The 23,720-nt window shown below is 36.8% G+C and overlaps 1 protein-coding gene across 1 annotated transcript in view; it reads right to left on the bottom strand.

Annotated features, from left to right (window-relative positions):
* Positions 1 to 23,720, bottom strand: part of edrf1 (erythroid differentiation regulatory factor 1) — a 447,039-nt gene that overhangs the window by 307,744 nt on the left and 115,575 nt on the right. The gene's annotated exons all lie outside the window — the stretch shown is intronic.

The following is a 23,720-nucleotide window of genomic DNA, read 5'->3' as shown; positions in this document are numbered from 1 at the left end:
GTGAATAAATTGCATAAAAGGGCTTGAAATCAGGATTTGTGTGATGTTATACTTCTTGGTGTGAAGAATGATGGTATCAAGAACAGTGACGGTTTATCTATTTGAACTAGACTTGAGTCACAAATCCCTTTTGCAGCAGTATTCCATTTCTTATACTCTGCTCAGTGACTGACACTCCTCAGTTGTATTCTTTTCTCACCCACATCCACATTGTCGAAAGACAAAAGAACAGTGTCCAACTGGCACATCCACTGATGGAAAGAAAATCACTCAGAGAAATGCTTTCGTTTTCTTTTGAGTATTATCAAGACTGTCAACTTGGTGAAAGTATTTATATCCCAACCATGGAAAAATCCCCAACCATACATACACACGTGCAATATATGAGTCTGTGACTCATCCTGTAATGTGATTTGTGCATATTTTGAGTGGCTTTACAGAGTTGTTAAATAACATTTTGTTTAAATCAAACACTGAGCCAATGCTTTGAGCAAAAGCTAAACCTTCTAAACAATGCAATAAAAGTAACAATTTGTTTAGAATGTAAAGCACAGAATTCTGTTTCATGTTAATTTAAAAAAAGATCTACTAGGTCATTGGCTTTGTCATCTCGTATAGTAAGTTTTGCAAATTGCCTTATTTGTAATTCATTTTGAGTAACACTCTTGAGTTGTACCAGGTCCATGGAAGTTATACGGATTAAGTTATATGATAAGAAATATGTTTTAATGTTCAACAAGAAAATGTGTGCGATGATGCACAATCCAAGTATCAAACATAAGCTTGTCGAAGTCTGACAGTACTTTCCTCAAGGGAACTTTAATTACTCAGCAGCCACTGCTGCAATAATAAGTCAATTTTGCAGAAAATCACTTATGCTACTTCCATTTGCTGTAACTATGTTAGCGTGTATATTGCCCTGCACTCATTTGCAAAATCCTGGATGATGTTTTGTTAAGTATATTAGCTTTTCTGTTACACGTCAAACTGAAAATGCTTTTTCTGTAATAATCCACAAATTCTTCAAGAGCTTTGTATTGCAAAAAACATAAGAGAACTTTGAGTAAAACATAGAGCTGTGTTGGGAGTTTTTTTCTGTAAAGAACAATTAATTTCAGTAGAGCCGGATCAAATAAGGGGTTCCGGTTTGTTCATACAAAGTACTTCACAGTTTAACTAAATTCAAGACACTTTTATGTCTATAATTAAATAAATCTTTGTTTTAGTTGCGCTATCAATTCAAGTGGTTCAGTTTAGTTCAGAGCTGTTTGTGTTGCAACAAAAAGATGATTCATCTGAGGGCAGTTTCCATGGAGAGCTTATGATATTTTCCTTGCAGTAGTGCTTGGTGACAGGAGAGCATCCTTTTTGTACAAGGAAAACAAATATGAATAAAACAATGGAACCAGAACTAAACTCAGGAAGGATATCCATCTGCTCAACCCTGTTGTGACAGGAAACAAAAGATGAGTGGTGAGAAAACATCAAACAATAATCTCTGAGAAAGTTAGTCAGATCAGTAACTACAGCTGGAGAACCAGAGATATCTGCAAAGAAATACAAGAACAAAAAGGATAGAGTGGAAGAGCATTAACTACAGGGGAGATAAGAAAGTTAACGACACACAACAGTGCCATTAACAGTTGAGAGGGAATAAAAAGAAAGTTGAGGATAGGTAATCACTTTAGGTTCCATCAGTTTGAACCTTGAGCAGGATAACTTATACAAACAAGATGAAGTCAAGAAATAGCTCAGGGGCCTTAACTTTAAGCAGGATGCAAGGGGGGAAAAAGGTCAAATATCTGACAGAGAAGAGCGAAGGCAATCTGGAAGAAGAAAAAGACCAAAAGGAAACAAACCCATTCAAGTGATAAAGATACAAATGCACAGATTAATGCTCACCATGTTTTGCACAGTTGTATAAACTTAAGGCACAACACTCATTATATACTAAGATATATTACTGTAAAATCACACAGCCAAGGCTATTTGTTAAATAACCTTTTAAAATACTAGTATTATACATAGGTTATCAGGCAATAGGAGCTTTGAAAACTACAGTATGTATCTTTTAAACAATGAGAGGCATGGAAAATTATGACAGCCAATTTATCAGTCTCCCTTTAATCCACTGGGCCTGGTATATCTCACTAAAAGATGTCATATAAAAGAGACAGAAAAATTAATTCTTCTCCCGGCCATGTTGCTAACATATGGGAAATGTCAGCAGAGTAAAAACAAAGACTATGCATTACAGATAAAATCCATGACCAACTGCAGTTCTTGTCATCTGTCTTTGTAAGTTTGATGTCCACATTTCAACATACTTGCATGCAAAAGGAAACTTAACCCCCACTAAACCAGGCTCTCTGTTACTGTCACATCCACACGCTGCAGCCATCCAAACAGATGAGGCAAGAGGTGGGTCATTAGTCAGTGCTACAGCATGAACTGGGAGAGCTACAGCAGGATGCCCTTATGTCTCGTACTTGTGCTAGTACTGACCTGATGTTGGGATAGACTGAGCATGCATCCCCTTTTTTTTGTCCCTCTGGAGCTCTATCCATATTTCAACTGAACTGTCAGCTAACCCAGAGCTGAGGGCACAACTCAAAGCAGCTTCAGAGACATGCTGCTTCCACAACACTGGGATGGCAAGAAACCACTGAGTAATGACTCACATGATCTGGTATCAAACTGTGACGTAAAGATATCTTGCTGACTGTACAATTACATTAGGGACTGACAACTGAGATTTGAAATGAATACCTGATCATTCTTGTAAGGGTGATAGCAAACCAGAGAATCTCTGGGGGAGGTTTGCAGTTGAATTTGCAGCTCAATACACTGTCAAATCTTTATTTGTTGGCTTCTTGCTTATCACATTCACTTTGTGTAGAATATATTCTATTCCACACAGCACTTTATCATTTGTTAAATGTGACATTTTGATGGAAATCAATTAAATCACGTCTTTAATTCCTAATAGTATGTATAAGAAAAATAAAAAGTTAAAAAAAACCTTTCATTGTTTGTTGAAAAGATGTGTACGGAACTTTAGGAACTGAGGAGACCAATTTGTGTGTGATTCATACAGGATGTGGTTTGGCATTGTTTTGCTGAAATCATAAGGCTTTCCCTGGAGAAGATATCATCTTGATGGCCACTATGCTGCTCTAAACTATATTTCTAGACTACTATTACAATACAAGAATTCCAAATTATTTTTTTCATACCATGATAACATATATTTATATTTGCCTACACAGTCTTTATCAGTGCTAAACCTACCCTTCTTTATTTTTAAAAGACTGGACGGTGTTCTTTTTTTATACACAATCTTTCAATTAATCTAATTCATTTTGAGAATTATCACCAGGTGATCAGCGTTTCCATTGTTTTGTTGCTCCGGCACAGCTTTTTGGAAATGTATTATTTGTATTAGATTTAAAAGGAGCACATATTTAAAAAATAATAATAATACAATTTCTCAAGTTCAACAAATGTTATAGTGTCTTATTCCAGAGTGAGGAGAATTTCATTGCAAAAGTCCAGTGGTCATTGTTTCTTAGCTTCAACCTCGGATAATGTTAACAAGGACCCGCAGGAGAATTCTGTACTGCACTCAGACTCATATGGGATCAGGGACTCAGTCATGTAGCCTACAGATGATCCCTTATGTTCCTGACTAAAACATTCAGTAAAGGAAACTATTTCAAGGGGCTAACTTTATGTTGTATAAATCCTCCTCGTATCTTTGTTCATTTACACCATCTTGGTTCACAACTACACATTTTTAAATGGATAATAGGCATAACATTGTTCAGGCAAGCACTGAGGTAGGACCCAGTGAAAAGGTTAAGTGTGTTATTCTATACATTGCTCCCGACAGTCCCATTAGCAGTGCTAGTGCATTTTTCCTTGAATGCTTATGCTGCATAAAGCATTTACCCATTGACCTTTGCCTCATCAGTACGAAACTTTCTTGTAGCACCACTTGACTGTGACTAGACTAAGAACCCTCAGCTTTTATAATTGGATTGGAAAGGAAAGCCTGCAATTTTTAGTAAAATCTAAGTGTTTGTCTGGATTGGTTCCTCAGAAAGTGATATGTCCAGCATGAGTCGTCATACCTAGATATAATAATGGAGGAAGTTTTCTTTTTTTTTTCACAGTGACAGAAAATTTGTCAATTTGTCCAACATTCGGAAAGTACAATAACATTTAACATATTTTTTTTACAAAATTCAGAAATTTTGTAACTTTGCCAAGGGTGTTTATGAACACATTTTAGCTTAATTTGCACCCAGAACTCACTGTTATGCTGATCGTTGTCTCAGAAAATATGAATTTTCTGTTCTTTCCACATGTTTCTAAACTTTTCCAGATAGTTGTTATAATGCAAACATCACAAAACAAGATTTTTGTCTGCTTTTCAAAATTCTACCACCAGCATGCACGGAGGAAAAATGCACCCAAATATACAATGAATAATTCCACACAATTCCACACATTGTAATACACTTTGGCCATGCAGTTTGGTCTGAAGTGTTTGGCAAAGCAAAGGATTATATCTGATTACAGTTTTTTGTATTTCCAAATTTAGACACACACGGTAATCCCCAGACTTAATATAAGGTTTGACTTTAATAAAGAATTAATGAATTTCTAATGAACTGCACTGTTTATCTCCTGACAGATAAAACAAAACTTTGCCATAAAATGTAAAAATCACTGTTGACTTAATCTCAGTCAAAGATTAAAAGGCTTCCTGTTTGGCATACTGCAAAGTCAGCAATGAGCAGCATTTATCGGGAGGGAGGGAGGGTTCTTATTGTGTTTTCAGATGCAGTAGGAAGTAGTTCAGTTTAAAGTGTATAGGGAAAAAAATGAAAATAAACAGCACACTCAGTATTCATGTTTTGATATTGTTTTTTTTATTATTGTATTATTTAGTATTGACGTGTAGACATTGTTTAATGTGCACACTGGTGTTTAGTCTGTCTTTTGAGGAAACAGCCCTGAACTGTGCCATGATGACAGCTTGTTGTTCAGTCCCTCTGGAACAGAAGTGAGCGCTGACAACTCTGACAAGATGCTTGCAAGGGATTCATTGGACCTTACCCTGTCTTTCTTTTTATTATATGGATGCCAGCGCTGCCAAAGAGATTTCATTAAGCAACACTGGTGGTTAGTGAAAGTGAAGAAAAAAACTGCACAATTTGTACAAGTGTAAAGATTTTGTAAAGAATACAATTTTTTAATACATTTTCAATGCAAAAAATTACAGTTATTTGTCTTTTTTTTCACACAAAAATGAATACTTCCAGTTTTAAATATAAAAGAACTACCATAAATAATAAGTATACAATTTGAATTTTCAATTGCCTTTGGATCAGCGAAAGATGTAATTACAGACCACAATTCTCATCTGTCAATCAACACTCAAATCATGCGAGGACGATGTTGTAGTGGAATGTTGCAGCTCATGCAGTCCAAAGCACATGAATTTATTCATACATTCTGCGCAGACAGCAGGCTGTAAATAATAATTTGGCTCGTACAAGTGGTGAAAGCATATTGTCTGAGGAATAGATTGCTGCCTGAGATTTCTCATCTGTCTCCTTGTTTTAATTCCCAAACAAATGAGACATATGCAAGCTTTGACAGACAGTCCGTCATTCAGTTTATCATAGTTTCTGGTGTATATAGTCCCATTTGTCTGGACCTGTTTGTTTCTGGATGCTTTGGAATAATACTGCTCAAAACAAATGTGCCGTGTTTAAAAAATGTCAACCAGCAAACTGATTACTCCTTCAAACTTTAATATGCAAAAGGCATGAGTCCATTTTAACACAGCATAGGTAGTCTTTTATTCATATCAATGGTTTATGATTTATGATGCAAATGATTACTTGAATGCAAATGCAAGCATACAGAGTTTAGCTAAAAATGTAAAGACTGAGTGAATGAACAGGCCTGCTATAGAGGTGCCATGTTTCTTTCTACATGAGGACTTCTTTCATCATATGACGGATGTTTAATGAAAGCAGATGCTGCAGTGAAATGTATGAGAATGATAGTCCCCCCAGGTCATGAATAACTCAAGAGACCTTCAATCTAAAGGGTCGCCCCTATGCTGTAGAATACATGGCAGGATGTATAAATTATGTTTTGCTCACATACTCTGCATTTGTGGGTGTGTGCACACAAATGAGACTGCTTTGTTGTTCCAGCTCTTGCAAATTGATTTCAGTAGGTTTAAACCGCAGCTCTTTTTTTCAGCCCTCTTCCTCCACCCATTATCTGCCACCGTGTTGGCTCCTGCTCTCTGACTCGTGGGCTGCAGATGGCTGTTCTGTCTAACAGTGCCAGAACAGGGGCAAGTGTTCCCTGTGAATTATTGTCACAATTTGTCACATGACATGCTCACTGTAACAAGTCCCGTTCAGTCGGAACACAGGCCCTTCTGAAGAAAGGTCTGCTGAGTTGTCCATACACTATGGAGGTTTTCCACACTTTTGCACAGAAAGCATTACATTCTCCATGCCAACCAACAGACTGTTGTTCATATGACGACTTACAAACAAGACTCGCAGAACTTAAAACCTGTGTCTTTGTCATAAAAAAAAGCACAGCTTTCGGTTTATAAGACCATTTGATAAAAACATACTGACCACCGGGGAAATTTACCTTCCATGAATAGTATATCATTCTATTCCTCTCCACCTCTCGATCACCATTTTAGAGCTGCAGCTGTAATGTAATTGCAAGCCATATGGCCAGATGGTCCCTTTACTGCATGTTTGTCATGTTACACTGCACATTCAGCTATCTTTTAATTTGTGAAACCTCTCCCAGTGTGCTCTACATTATCGTTTAAGCAATCATGATTAGCAGATTCCCATCATAAGCCACAATGTACAGTGAGTGCTTTTTCAATGCTTTAAGTAATAAAGGGGAGAGCGGATGAGGCATTACTGTCATGCTGTTCTGAATTTCACAATGTCTAGACCCACCAATGTCCATCTTCGACCTTTTCGGTAAAGGCTGGCCTAGTTGGTGTTATATGCTATAAAAAACAAGAGATTAAGAACAAGAATTATATAGTGTCTTTTTCAACTGACATTTGGAGGATGTGAGTTTTTGATAAGTATTACAGCCAATTATTACCAAGTATTACTTAATAAAAAAGGATTTTGATTTTAATTAAAAATTCTGACTTGCATTTGTTGCATTTAAATTAATTTAGTTGGATTAAGTTTAAACTGCAACAGACCACAGATTTCACCACTGGATAATACAACGTAATACATAACATGCAGTTTAATGTCTTCACTTCAATAAACTGGCCATTTTATCACTAACTGTAACCTTGGTGATCTTAAAAATGGTACTCGGTCTTATATCATGATTTCATTGGCTTGGTGGTTTATTTGGAGGTTCATCAGTCACATCAATTTCCAGTAGATTACTTCCTCTCAGTGGGAGTAAGATCTTATTAAAGCTGACGAACTGATTGTGAGCTTTCCTGCCTTATACCTTCAGTATAATTACTTCTGCCATTGAGGTTATGTTTATCGTCCCTATTGCTCCTCATTTCACTACTTGGCAGGGAATTAAAAATATGTCGGATGAGATGTCAATGAAATTTACTTGGTCTTGGCGCCTGAGAATATGGGTGATTAGTTTTGATGTGAATTTCTGTAAATTTCAGAAAATTATTCTCAGACACAGACGTTTTGGGCCATTTTCGGCTTGAATCAATCATTGCAGGCTTTTTGTTGTGACAAAAACAACTCTCGAGCACCAAGCGGTTTTGGCTGTGGTATGCACATACTCGCTTTCTTGTATTGGGATATTTTGGGGAGAGCTGGTGGCCTGGCACTGACTGCTGCACATAATGTAAAAAAAAAAGAAAAGAAATGAATCTCCAACATTTCATTTATTTCAAATCTTTTGAGTGTTCCCACTTTGCTGTTTGACTTCGTGTTGGAGAGCTTCCCAGTGCATAACACTAGTAGTTACTCTTATTGTATTGCAAGTATTGCAGCTTAGTGCTGGTTAAGCATAATGTCTGCAGTCTATTGATCATTCAAATCAATTACAACAGCTCAGAGTCCACATAAAAACCTTGTAAGTCAGAGGTCACCAATAAACTATCTTAAAGCAAAACAAACTATCTTAAAGCAAAAGCTGCCTGCAATAGAGATCTATATTTACTGACCAAAACTTGATCATCATTTCCACTTCACCTCAAAGTTGCATATTACAATATCACAACCGAAGACCATATTAGCATGCCTAAGTGTTATAGAGGCGTATTACAGACACACAGTATTCAGACCTGTGACTGGTTGACAGTGAAAGGAAGAACAACTCAATAATTTAAATAAGGCACCTATTCTCATTCATTTAAATAATTTGGGTTGATATGATAAATTAGCATTTCAAAATTGTAGATTCCCTGCTGGTCACAAAACCAAAATGGAGGGATGGAAAGTAGGACTCAGCCTAAAGTTTCAAAATCTCAATCTATACTGCCTCCTATCTTTCCCATCAATACAAATGTGAGAAACATTAAATATCTCATAACACTATAACCAAACCATAGGTTGGAATTCTCTTAATACTAAGATTCTACATATCAGTACTTGAAAAGCTAATTGTATTTTTCCTTAGTCTGATGGTGACCATGGTTTATAAAATGTTATTGTGTTGAGGTGAGTTAATGTGCATGTGTCTGAGTGCATAACTCTAGTCTCACTCCCACATGCTGTAGGCACGACCGTCACAGGTGAGAAGTGTAACAAGCAGCCCCCGTCAAGCCAGCTCAGACACACACATGCACACGCACAAGCACACTTGCATACTTGCATATGCTCTGTGATTTGAACCGGCATGACAGCACGTCCTGTCAGCTGCTCACAGTGTCATGCTTCTTATCTGTGTTAACAACACATGCACAACTTTACTGTAGAGAATAGGAAGAGCGCCATGTGTAATCTGCAAAGTTAAAGCAATTAGTGTATCACAAGAAAATCTTTTCTTGTACAGAACAGAACAGAGTAGAATCGAATAGAATAGAATAGAACAGAGGACTTATATAACACAAACTCTGCTGAACTGCACAGACAGGAAATTTCAGTTATAAGTGCAGATATATTATTGATAGATAGATAATGAGATTTAATGTGTTTCAATTATGTTTACTCTTCTAGGAGCCAAGAGCAAAGAGCAATTACATTACTGCTGGCTTCCCTGTGATCATGATTGTCAGGTCAGTGTAGCATCTTGCCAACTTCTCTGTGCTCTGCCATTAAGTACTTCTTCTGTTTTGTCAAGAATGTTATGCAATGGAGAGCAAATTAATCGTATTTACTATGGTTTCCACACGTCAAGTTTTGTATGAAAGCTGGGAACAGTTTGAGAATGTGTAAGCTTAGCATGTCGTCTTCGTAGCAAGTATTCTTCATAACCTTTGCAACCCATATCAGAGACCTTAGACATATTGCGGCAATTGTAAAAAAAAAATTTTGAGGCTTTATTGTCTCTTGCAGTCAACGATTGCACCAGCACTTAATTTTCTCACCAACCGGCACCATTTATGTCTTATGTCTTTTCCATAGTTCAGATTTAAAAACTGGGTGTATCAAATTTCTTTCAAACTAGGTACTAGGTACGTTCTATAATGCATCAGGACAGGGCTCTGTGTAGCTCAACTGGATATGCTGGTGTATATCCTCATGTATAGAAGGTACAGTTCCCCAAAGCAGCCTGCATAGGTTCAAGTCCTGGCCTGAGGCCCTTTGCTGCATGTCTGCCCCCATTCTCTCTGTGCCCTTTCCTGTCTACCTACCTTCAAATAAAGACCACTAGCACCCAAAAGAACTTCTGAAATATTTATAAAATGCATCAAGTCTCAGAATAAACCCATGCTAAAATTATATGCCATCATTGAAGGAGCAGAACAAGCTTCCCCCAGTAAGACATATAAAGTGCTTATGTCAGATTTTCTGTCAGACCATCCTGCTTGGTCGACAGGGTGAAAACCCCTCCCTATAAACTGGTGAGTGTACCAGCTTTAAAATTCTTTCATTCAGCAGGAAAGCAGAAATGTAGTATTTTTTTGTCCAAGTAACATCAGGGTGCACAAAAGAATTGCTTTTTCCTAACCCATATTTAATCTCTGAAGTTAAGCAATTTTTTATTTTGTTTGTTCATTTGTTTTGTTTTTGTCAAATCAAAACATTAACTATAGTCTCTTGGTTGAAGTTCCCCAAGACTAATCACAAATCTTAACCAATTAATTTTTAATGTCTCAATCTAAGTAAGTGGGTAAGGGCGGTAATGGCAAATGAATGGGAAATGAAAACAAAAGGGCAGTTTGCAATGTTGCCACACTTCTATTCTGTAGACAATACTGGATCAAATAGAAGAAAAGCTCAGGTCTTGACTGTATGACAGTTATGTGTTACTCCAACATTACAGCCTTCAGACTCTAAATATAAACTTTTCAATGTAGTAAATACTCTTTCCATGACAATTTCACAAGAAGTATTGAAACTGTCCACCCATATGTAACAGTTTTTGTGTCCACTTACATTTGAAAATAAGTGGGGGCTATCAACTTTATTGAGCACAAATCAATGAAATGTTTTGCTACAGTTTCCCTAATGAGGTATTTTTAAAATACCTCATTAGGGATAAATGGTTATCTGAATGGCCATGGATTCTGTAAACATTTTATCATTTATTTGTGAATCACAGACTTGTTTGGGGCATCAAGTGAACACTCCAAGCAAGTCCTATTACAGCCCTTTGGTCTGATTAAAGTATCTAAAAGTTCATAAGATTAAATGATACTTATTTGAAAAGGTAATGTTCTAATCATGGGTTTGAGAATAATATAATTTTCAAATTATGTGTGCAGTGATTATATTCGATGTCAAAGACGTTTTAAAATATTAAATGACTTTCAGTACAGACTTTCAAATGTTGTGATAATATTGTGAGGAAAGTATATATACATCATAGAGGCCATTTTACATAATTGAATCTCCCTGCGCTGTGTGTGACGATGACCTTTATTACCGGCTAAATATTGTGTTGCAGTACATAAATGAAATAATCTGTCCGAACTTTATCAGGGACAACCATTTATTATGTTCCCCTAACCATCAAGAGCTCTTTATGTCACATTTTTATTTTGTGCTCAGAGCTTTATTTCTGATTGTGTCTGACCATAACAATGGGCCACATGCAGCAAATCCTGTCAGCGTTGAAGGGTGTTTCCTCTACGATAATTAGTCAAACATAACTGTACATAGTGGTTTCTCTATAAAATACTACAAATACTAAATACTCTATAAAAAAGTTGTTCAATATATAAAGAGCCCTTATATTATCTCGTGGAAAACTGCACGTTTAAAGCAAATTGTGCTTCAAGTGGCAGAGTTTATTGTCAGCGGAGGTTTGACCAACACAGGTACATAATGCTTTGTGCCAATCAAGGGCATGGACAAAGGGATAGCCTGGAGGGGGAGAAGACACCCTATAATCTGACTGACTACCCCAAGGTGTCTTCACAATTTTAAGTAATTGAATTCAAACAATTATCCAGTGTAAACTGGCAAGTGAATGCTGCTCATGACCATAGTTTTCTCTCTCCTTCATATTAATGTGTGTTTGCACACGCATGAACTACTATTGCCAGACACGCATGACAGGAAGAAATAGTTTTGCAAATTAAGAATAAGAAATAAAAAAGAAAGGTTAGCGACTAAAGTTTGAATTGCGTACGTAGTATTTGATGATATGACGTATAACCAAATGCTAAGTAGTTGTAGAATAACTACTGCAACTATAAAGAATTACAGGTCATAGGAAACAATGTCGCTAACATCAGGAGGCTAAAGTTGGGAAATGCATGTTGAAATCTTGAACCATGCCAGCAAGTAAACACTGGCATAAACAGCTGTGCATTGGGCTGCAAGTGGTTACACCATGTCTACGCTGGCTTTCCAGCACATTTTGTTAGGGACGTTTTTTTTTTTTACAACATTACCACATTCATAATGCAGTGTCTATCCAGTTTCTTACATGCCTAATAACACGTATCTGTCAAGACTGTTTACACTTTATGAAAAGGATGTCAAACTCGTGATATCATCAGGTGTAATTACTGCGCCAAGTTAATTGGCTCTTGATCCCGCATAAACTTCTAAAAGCTTCTAATTGAGCTCAACACACTTTCTTTCCATTAGCTATTGAATATTTTTGCACAATGGTGAAAATCTCATTCTAAAAAAAATATGAAAAACAAAGGCAGAATACTCTAAATCAATTTCTATCCATTTTTTGTTAATTCGTCTATTATGTAAGCACTTTCCCCAGCCATGTTGCTGACAAAGCTAATTAGCTTCAGAGCAAAGAATTGTTTGCTGCTGATCTTAGGCTTCTCTCTTCCACACTCAATGACATTTTAAAAGTACTGTGTAGTACTTTCCTTTGACATTTATGTTAATCTTTCCCTGATGATGATTTGATTTATAAAATATTTAGACTTGTCTACAGCATTAGATCACATCATGACAAGTTACATTTTTGTCATGCTGCAATGAATTGTAGATTTACAACAGTTAGTATTTCACTGTAATTTACAATAATCACATTTTTTATATTAAACGTTGAAAAATCACAATAAACTGGAACAAGATACGACTATACTCAAAAAATATACATTTTCTTAACAATGGAATAAAATGATTTAAAAGGAAAAATTGGTAGTGTAAATGCTGGTTATCACAAAGAGGAGGAGAGCAATATTTCCATTAAAATATGTTTAGAGCTCTTTATGTCACTAGACCAACAAAGACATGGACCACACAAAAACAAACTAACAAAGGGAGACTATCTGCATTAACATGGAGGCTGTGACAGAGAAATAAATAACAGGCTAAACTACCACCATAAATAAAAATAAAAAATCAAGAAAGAAAAAGGTCTATTCAATTGGTCAGCAAGGAAATCTTCAAAAACTAAAAGAGGGTAAAACAGCAGTTAGCGCCTCTGATGCTATACTGGTATGTTGGAGTATTGAACGCATTTATAACCTCTGACCCTTGGCTGAACTCTGTTGCATGCGTACTTATAACCCACCACGTCACATGTTTATGCTTTTGAGAGGAAATACCAGTTAAAGCAGTGCTTCCTGACAAGCCTGATACCATGGATGATGATCTCGTTTTAACACAAATAGTTACATTGAAAACAGTGTCTTATTAAGGAGCAGAAAATAGCCTGCCTATATAACCAGCCAATATGTCATAAGCGGCCTATCTATAATATGTTGCTCTCAAAAATAGTCTTTTTTTCATTTGCGGTGGATGAAGTGTAATGTAAACGTAATTTTCAGCTGCTATTTTTTGTGTTTATAGCTAAGATTTTCCCCCAAAAAAAGAAAACCAGCTTGTTGCAACGAATAAATTCAAACGAGGGATTTGAATTAAACAGCTTTTGTCACACAGCTTTTGTCATTTGAAAGCTGTCTTTGGCTGCAACTTCCAAAACTTCAACAGAAGCGCTAAAGTATTTAAGTTCCAAATTAAACTTGTAATGTGATTTGTGGCACCTCTGCTGTGGATCTTGATAATGATCGTGCTGATCAACAAATCTAAACGACCAGCTGGAGCGGGTCTCCTCATATGGAATTCAGTTCAGCTGCTCCTCTCCTATCTCATCAACACCTTCCCACGGTGATTATCCAAGTAGTGACAAATGAATTATGAAACAGATTAGTTATGGAACAAGAAATATGTCTAAATCTCCTGCTGGCAAACAAGCTGCATTTTGTCTGTTGTCCATCTTCATAGAATAACATTTGTGGTACTGTTATTAGCTTCTGACATACAGCAGGTTGACAAGCAGTGTGACAACTACAAAAAGCCACTCAAATTCCACTTGTTGGATATTAACGTAAAACTTTAGTGACAAGAGACAAATTTAGAAAAGGTTCTGGGAACATAACACATCTTTTTTCTTTTCATCTATCCAAGTATTATTGAAAAGACTATTTTCATCATGTCGGCAGATGCTAAAACTTTTGTAAAAAGTTGTGATCTAGGACTCTTCATTCGAGCAGGTTCCGCCAACATCTTCTTAGTTACTGCCAGTAGCTATGCAAATTTGTGAAATCAAGTTTAAAATCCAGCTGCTTCCTCTTCAGTTTCATCAGAAAATCAACTCAAAAGACCAGGAGAGACAGTTAACTTCTTCCTCCCTTCTGCTGATTGGTATTTATCAACTTTAGGCAAAATATTCTTATTAGTCATTAGTGTATTACTCCCACATGATCTGAATACATGGAGACATTCTGGAGGACTTGTTTTGCAAACTGAAGTCACTTCCTTCTCAGTCGTCACATCTCATTCAACTAGAAATTACACAAAGTTATTTTCCAAGGTAAGCCATTGGCAAACATAATCTCCGCTTGGATTGTGTTCAGAGGCAACTTTTAATAAGAGCCATATTTGTGTAGGGTTTAGAAGTGATACAGACACTGGAGAAAGCTACATCTGCTCCAGCCCTCTGCGAGAGGAAAATGCTTTGAAAACCTCTGAAGGACAGCCCTGCAATAATAATTGTAAAACTGCGTGTACCTCTTTATTTTCATATTACCAGACAATATAGAACTCAAACATGACAGCAGAAAATGTAGGACACACTTTGAATTTTAAGTATGCTACGAATTATGGCTAGAGACAATATTTAAACCAGGAACATTGCAAACCACCACACCCCCATGCAGCCTTCTCTTGTCTATGGAGAGTTTAGCCCATCTACTCGCCTGTACATGAAGGGTGATAAATGTGTATTTATAACTCTTTGCAGGGTACTTTTCCTATGATCTGTACCTTTGGGTACAAACTGAATCCTTAATTTTCTATAATTACCTATAATTACATTATTTCCTCAAATATAGATTTGAATTCAATGAAAAACCGGACTTCTTATGGTGGCATAGAGCTGACACAAACAGTGGCCGCTGGGGCGGGCAGGGAGGGAGAGAGAGAGGAAAAAAAAAGCCAACAGATTAAGTAACCTATACATGTCATTGTACTGTGCGTACCAAAGACCAAAAATTCCCATCCATATGAAATGACCGTGCTTATTTGTAGATGTTTTAAACATGTTGCTGTGGATTTATTTATTACTGGATGCATTTGTCAAAGTTTATTTCCTTAATCTTAAACCATTTCATATACTTTTGGTTGAATGTTGAGTACGATATGGATGCCCATATTTTACTTTAAAATTCCTGTTAAGCACAGGGCTATTTATATTCAAATAGTGTGTGACCATAGCTTGTGAAGCTACTACTTTGTTATCCTCTTTGTGACTTCATTTCTTTCATGGTCTGGCACACGGTGCAGTCTTTCTCCACAATCCACCACAAAAGTTGAACTTTTTCAGCACACTCAAAGTAGTTTCTGTAAGAGAATGAAATGATTTAATGATAGCTCACATATTTACACAAAAATATGTCGAAACGAAGCGTGTATGTGCACTGTTCCAGAATTTGTTTCGAGTCAACACCTAACAATGAAAGATAGTGATAATGGCTTCCCTGTAATAAAGGCCTGATACCCAAAGCAGTTGTAGTAAATAAAGCCTTGGCTCCTTGAGGAAAGAAAATAGTTTTCTGCAGCCTCTAGTGGTCATGCTGTTGCAATTGCATGTACCATCACCTGTGAAGGTAAGAGTTCAGCTGTAAAAAAAAAAAAAAAGTGTGTAAAGTGTGCAGTGTGGTCATTTTCAATTAAGCCATCTACCTTGACTGGTTGGACTGATACACAGGTTTTAGTATAGCGTGAGATAATTATTCTTCCATTTAATTTTAGTGTCGCCATGTACATTGTTAGTTTTACATGGGATGACTGTCTTTAAAGTGATGAGACCTTGCTCTTTTGTTTCTGAAAGCAAGATGATATCATAGGTTTGGAACATGAAATGCTAATATTTCCTTCTGGCAACTGAGATGCGTTCATTTTGAATCGGAAGACTGAAGTCAAGAAAATTGGCAACATTACAGTTATTAGAAAGCTGATGATTTGACACAGCTGAGTGTTTTTTGTATGTAATTTATGATCTGTATATGCATTGGTCCTCTTCCAAGCAAGAGCCTTTAACCTAAGCAACTATTTAAATACAAATTCCACATTACCTTTGTGAAAAACCCAAATGACATGGATGGAGAAGACCTTTTGTTCCTTATTATGTGTCTGTAGGGTATAATAGGATAACAGAAAGGAGAACTTGCACAGATTGTGTTTAATGAACATAGAATGGCATTAAGACCCAGGATTGATTGCACAAACCCCATGCGATGTGAAACTGTGGCAATCACAAGATATGTGCCCTTGCTGTAAGACTTAGTGTGGACATATTATGCAACATGAGAATTTTAATAGGATTAGCTCAGAACGCTCCCCGACACATATGTGGGCACAGTTTTTTTCTCAGTCTCCTACCAGCAGTCCAAGTAGCAGCCTGGAATATTTGACTGAAACAGCAGCTTTCTGAGATAATTTCATGAGCGTGAGTAAAAAAGGTATTTGACAAGTTGAGATCAGAAGGGGAACACTGACGACTTAAAAGTCTTGGCTCAGCTCGATGTTCCAAACTGATGGATGACGATGCAAGAGGCTTTCCAGTAATTTTCACAGGAAAGAATTGCTGAATAAGCATGTTTTACCTTTACAAATCTAAAGAGGTCAACACTGATCTGAATTAAATAAAATAGTTAGGAGGCTTAGTTACTCCATCCTACAGCACCTGGACAGAACCTGGTATTCTGGGTCATCTCCACCTTTCCTGCTTTGTCTGCAGGAGACACAAATACACCGTACCATCATCCTTTATTTACATTTTCCCTGCAGTACTTACCCATGTTATACAGTTGCATATATTTTTTGTTGTCGTTGTTCAGCAGCTGGTTAAGAGTTAATACTTAACTCTTGTGAAGAAAGTAACTAAGTATGATCAAGTAAAATATATTATTTGACTGATAATTACCAAATGATTCACTTGTAACTGTTATTCCAGACTGTAACTCCTCAATTTCTACTGTATAACCCTATTTATTGATTATCACAAAGGTATTCAACTATGTAGTTACTCCAAATTACTCGATTACTCAATTTACAAACTATTAACTGATCATACTTTTCTAGTAAAAATATAAAATTATTAAATATTAGTTAACAATCAGTTAGCACAGTTGTTTCTTATTTGTTCCCTGATATCTGAGCAAAATCTTGTGTACTTTGTTGTAAGGTGTTATCATTTCTAATTATTTTGTGGTTAATAAATGATTTTCTGTACTTGAATCCATTGTTGAATTCTTTTTTGTTGCCCGTCTTGAGCCAGGTATAACATCCAACAGAAAATTATCTTATCTACGCTGCTTGGCTTGAAAATGGTCATTGTGCATACCCATATTTACCACTATTTAATAGCGTTGCAGTGTACACCTCAGATTAATCGCTGGAGATAAAAGCCATAGATCATCACCTCGCTTCATTCAACAGTCACGTCAGCATAACCACTGGGTCATGAGTTATGACTAGAGTGAAATATATCTCATGTTTTTGCTGTTTTACTTGAGTAATGGGGTAATTCATCATTGAAAAAGTGTAAACTTACTGTTTCAGATTTTAAGCATAACCTACTTTGGCTGAGTTTCGTCGAAGGGCACAAGCAATAAGCTGAACGTTCAGCACTTTATTTGTTGTACCAAACCTTGACATTTATTTATAGTTTTGCCTTTACGCTCTCTGTGCTTTTCCCCACAATCCAGGTCCGCCTGTTCCAACAAGATGTATGTGACGTTTCAAAGAAGCTTTGAGAAAACACCTTCAGAAACTATTGGTTTGAGTAAGTACTGGAAAGAGTAAAAGTGGGTGCAAACAACTGTACTTTTTCTATCTTTAAATATAGATTTTTTTTTTTGAGACATCAGAGAGGCAGCCACAGGAGTTTTTGAGACTCCATTAATAACTTGTGCGGCGGGGACATATTATGCATGTCCTGAAACTTGAGAGCTAGTCAGCTGTTCTGCTACCTGAGCTTGGGCCCTAAGGGAAGGAGGAAGGACAGCCTCGGTGCACCGAACTGCCCGTCTAGATGACTCCACTCGTATGGGGAGGCTTGAGGTAGTGCTGCGAGCTCATGAAAAAATCCCTGAAGGGTGTTTTTTAACCAGCACAACTTAACCAGAGGCATGAGTGGGGAATTAATTAACTGAAAAATATCAAGATTCACCGAAGTGTGTCCACAAGAGCCATCACCGTTAAACTTCTACCAAGGATTTCTCTTTAATTTGTAGAGTATACTCAGCTCCTAACTCCCAGGCAGCTGACTTAAGCTCGCAGGGTAATTCGAATAAATGTATTGACTTAGCTGATTCGTTTTGCTTTCCTCATCGAGCCCCTGTCAGCTATGAGGACTTTCCACAGGGGCTTGAGGAATGACCACAGAGCTGCCTCACTGCCTGATGATCTGTTATGCTCCTAGCTGAGAGCAGGACAGCTCACACTGTGGCCTCTGCTGATACAAGTGGTTCCAAAGAGAAAAACAACAGTTGCTGCCTTTGCTTTGATACTCCACTTTATCAGGTAAGAAGGCTCCACTGGATATACAGTAATGGCTAAATGATAGAGGTCAGACAGATTATTATTATTATATGCAATGATTAGACCTGTTTTTAACAGCAATGTTAACTATTCAATGGAGAAAACAATAAAGAGGAATAAATGATTTGTAAAATGTCTTGTTTGCAAGCAATGCCGGTATTTTCTACTTAAACTAAGCAGGCTTTATTGTGTTACGAAGTGGTAAAAAGTCATAGCTGCTACTTTAGTTGATAGGTGTTTGAAGTAATAAAATAATTTATGAGCCAATTGTGAATTTCTACTGTGAATTCAAACAGATTATGGTCCATGTGACCACATTCCAGTGACCAACAGTCAGGACCAATATAGCATTTCTGACAGGGCTGGACAAATTGCTATAATAGAAAAACCCTTGTGTAATTGCCACAGCTCATAACAAGGAGTGTGCACCTATGTGGTACACTGGTCACCCTTATAATCCAGCATTCACCGATCAATAGTGAATTTAAGTTATTTAACCTCAGAGCATATTTGAGAAAGAACATAGGGGCAAATATTTCTCTTTCAAAGGCCAATTGTTAAGTAGTTTTCATAAGAAGGTGCACAGGGAAAGGAAATGATACCAATGACACCAATCTGTGACAAAAATAACATTGTCACATACTGTATGACACATTTGAGCACTTTTTTTGTATTTTGTCTAAGAGATCCCTCACTCAGCAGCCTTTTCAACACTGGCTGGCTGATGTGTTTATGCAGCTCTGCATGGCCTGTCTGTTTCCTACAGCTTCCTCAAAGTTCTTGTGACTGTCAGGAGCACAAAGGTTTGCTCAATCATTGGTTTCCATGACTGCGACAATAAGCATGTAGTCACATCTGCCAAGTACATACACTGTTTGCTGTGTTTGTGCCGTCACTCTGATTCTCACGTACACACATTCAGGCTCTATTTGCCTCACAAACAAATATTGCATATTATTTTTCAGTCTCCACCACCTCTTCAAGATTTATGTCAAGTCCTTTGATGTGAACAAATGATTTGTTTCTCAATATTTCATCTAACCTAATGTAGCATCTGGAAATGAAAAATTAACAGCAAAGGAAAGACATTCACAACAGAGAGTATGGTAACATGTCTATACTGTACATTTGGTGCATGATATACTTGAATTCCCTGGAACATGGTCCACCGTGTGAACAATATAATAGGGATAACTATCACTCCATCTGCGTGTGCATCTGCAACCAAATATAGAAATCATATGCTGTGTTTGTCATCATAATGCCCTATTATTAAGCAACATCTTCTACAGCTTTGCTGAATCTGTGCCAAGGAGAACTGAAACTACTGTACATATATCAGAGACTCATTGTGGCCTTATCAACAAAGCACATGTTGGCTATATGGGGTGATGTCTGTCATTGTCCATGACAGATATTAACGCTATTGTTTAAGAATTAATCCAATAAGATTCTACTTTTTTCTATTTAGAGCTGAATCTAGAATAAGTTACCTGACTAACAATTCTGTTAGCACACTTTCCAGCTCCTGCAGATATTTGCTAGCATGAGATTCTTCTCCCTCAAAATTCCACCCCATGAAGCATTTGTGCATATCGACTGAAACTACCTATAATTTCATAGTTTGTTTAATTATGTTATGTTAATAATCAATCAAATGTATTAACTAAATTTACTTTTTAAGTAGGGGCGTTTTCAAAATAGTTAGTACTTTCTATGCTTAAACTTAACCAGTTACATTCAATGTATGACAAAGTGGTGCAGTAGAGCAAAGGAAATCAAAATAAAGACAATCAGTAGAAAAATAATTAGTGGGGGAAAAAAAGTAGACTTTAGGTTGGAATTGATCACTAACCCCTTGCTTGGGAGTCAGATGTTTAGCTTCCTCCACCCTTCTGACCTCCTAAAGATATCCATGTTACTTGTAAACAAGTTAGCATTATAAAACGCTGTTTTCCTATTATTTCCTAGCATCATTTACTATTGCCAGACCTGGTGCATCACTTACCTTTTCAGAAGAATAATTGTCAATATGCAGCTGTAGTACACTTCTTTGTGCATCAGAAAGTGATGGTAAGGTGTTTTCTGCATTGAAAACTGACACAAAAGGGTCTTTACCAGCTGTCAGTGTCTGAAGAGTTGGTCATGAGAATATATTTCTCTGCAAGACATGGATGTAAATTTTAAGAACATTTTTAAGGCTGAGCAATGAAAATCTTTGTTATCAAAACATCAAGTCAGTATCTGCGAGTTTTGTTGTGTTTTGGTATAGTTGTTATTTAGATTTTTCTTCATCTAATGTTGTCTTAATATCCTCTAGCTGGATTAGGTTTGGTTTTATTATGTTGATTGCTTTTGTATTACTTATGTGTTCAGTTAGTTTTTGCTCTGTTCTTTATTGTGGTTCATTTTACTTTCTGTTTCTAGTACATGCTTTTTGTTTTTGTTCAGTGCTGTCAGTTTTGCTTTCTACTTTTGTGTCATATGTGGTCTTGGTCACTGACTGCCTCACATGCTCTGTATTAGTTGTTACTTCTGTCAGTGTAGAAGCTTCTTGGTTTTTTAATAGTTCTTTACCAAATCCTTGTCAAAGCTCCCTTATATAAGCCGATCTTTTGTTTTCAACTCCGCTTCTTGATTGTTTTGTGTACAGTTTCTTGGATTTCCTGTCGTGGCAGCACTTTTGGTTTGTTCGAAATTAAGATTTTTAGTTCTGACAGCAATCTGACTCACACCTGTTTGGTCCTGTGTTTGGGTCCTCCTCCTCACGTATTGGACTGTGACATGAAATACACAGAATAATTTTATTGCAAAGAAGCCTGACCGACATTTTCCACAAAGTTATGGCAATGCGTCCCGCTACAGCTCAGAAAACTCAGTGCACCCAAAAGGGACTTCTCAACCACCTGCATTTAAAACAGACCCAGCGGGATCCTGACAAAGCATCAGTATGTTAAGAGTTAAGAGTGAGAATGTCTATCTCACATTTGTGGATGCACCAGGCACAATGCTCCTGCTACAGAAGTATGTTGTATGTAATGTATATGCAGTATATGCAATACATAAACCATATGGCAATGTTCTTCTTTTATTCAGTGCACCTCCTTCATTTTTTCTTGTTTGATGGCATGTCAATCTTTGGTGAAAATAGTCTTAACCAAAGATGTTTACATGTCTGTTAATCATATCAGTAGAGTCTGAATTCTTGTATTCGTCAGTGTTAGTTTTACGGCAGATGTTTGATTCATTCATAATTTTAAGACAAGTGTCGGTCAGTGTATTTGCTCACAGCCTTTCTCACAGAAAGACAACCTTGCATCCACTATTAATGTATGGATGCAACTTGTGCTAGATGCCTGCAGAGGAAGGGTTAAAAAATACTAAGTGAGAATTGGTGGAAGTTATGAATACATAAATTTCTATTTCAGAGTTGTTCAAGCTTGCAGTCCTGTCCAATTTGATTTACATTAAAGCTGAGCATGCGGGGTAAACATAATTCCTCTTTTATTACATTATATGCACTGTAACCTTTATGCAAACATCTTAACAGTCCAGTAATCCACTGCAAGACTCTAACCTCAAATCAATGAGCTATATGTTTGACAAGTTTACTTAAAGAGACAATTATGCTTGCATTTGTTATAATCTCAGTTTTATTGTCTTTTATAACTACTATTGGCTTTGAACAGGCATAATTGAGAGCAGTGTACTTAATGTATGAATAAAACAGTTTATTATTCTCATTGCTAAATAAAATTAGTCAATTGACCAATTTCTTTGCCTTCTGAAACAATAGCCCTAAACATTTAAGCCACTGGAATTATAAAAAATGTGCCAGGCAAGCCCGGCAGATAGGAGAGTAATCGGCTGAGCTGAGCAGCAGAAAGCCTGAGAAAGGGAGCCTTTTCTTTTGAGTGCTGGTGGGAATGAAGTCAAACATGGACTAAGTGACAGAATGATAAGGTGGAGGGAATAATCAGAAAGTGTTGGCAGAAATGTTCTTTTTGTCGCAAGAAAGGAGTGGGTTTTTTGATGAGTAGGTAAATCTGAAATTGTGTTTTATCATGAGGAACATCACTTTGATGTGGACCCCTCTTTATGTCATGTGTGGTGTGCGCAGCCTTTATAAAGCAGAAGCTGCACCACTTTTTTTTTATTTATGGACTATGAACTGACAAATGACAATTTAAAAGGTAGCTGGTGGATGTTGGTGGGTTTCCACAGTTGATGATACCCAAGCTTACTGATACCTTTTATCAGTAAGGGCAAATTCATCTATTTACTCAAGCTCTTATGACAGAAAGTTCTTAAACATTATTTTTGCAAATACTGCATGGACACTCACACAATCAACAAATGTATGTGTAAACGTACGCATTGTCTGTCAAGTAAAAACACACATTCAACAAAAATCTGTGTCTCTATTATGTAACAACATAATATTGGATTTCTAATCTTGTTAGACAATATATTCAAATTTTCATTGCTCAGCTCAAGCAAAGGATAACTTATTAATTAAGGCAATTTTATTTGCATATATCTGCTCACATTTGAGTTAGCACAAGCTGTTTGAAGAAGATGTTTTTGTTGTTTACCCTGCAAACACACAGAGAAAGAAAGGCAAGATAGCATTACAAAGGCAGCAACAGAATGGGCATAACCCAAGTGAGGGACCTGTTCAGAGTTCGATTGTTGTTAACTGAAGTGAGAAATAGGAATAGAGCAAATACTGTTTTTTTGCTTTTCATATGACAAGATTTTTCATTTTAAATGTCTTGGATAATTTGTACCCACTTGCTGCCCATTTCTATTGTAACACCAGTAGATAAAGAAAAAGGTTGAACACAAGAGCAGGTAGATCTCCACAATCACTGTACAGCAACAAATGGCTTTCTATTTGTGTGTCTTAGTTTAATTTAAGTATGACAAAATTTCAGTTTGCAGAGAGATCTGCTGCTCACTCGGAGCACAGCTCTGATATTAAACTTTTTCTTTTCTCTGTCTTTCCCTCAAGTAAGGACATCA

This window comes from Leuresthes tenuis, unplaced genomic scaffold, assembly GCF_036924035.1.
Source record: "Leuresthes tenuis unplaced genomic scaffold, fLeuTen1.0.hap1 SCAF_8, whole genome shotgun sequence".
Classification (NCBI taxonomy): domain Eukaryota; kingdom Metazoa; phylum Chordata; class Actinopteri; order Atheriniformes; family Atherinopsidae; genus Leuresthes; species Leuresthes tenuis.
This window is presented reverse-complemented; position numbering and strand designations above follow the sequence as displayed.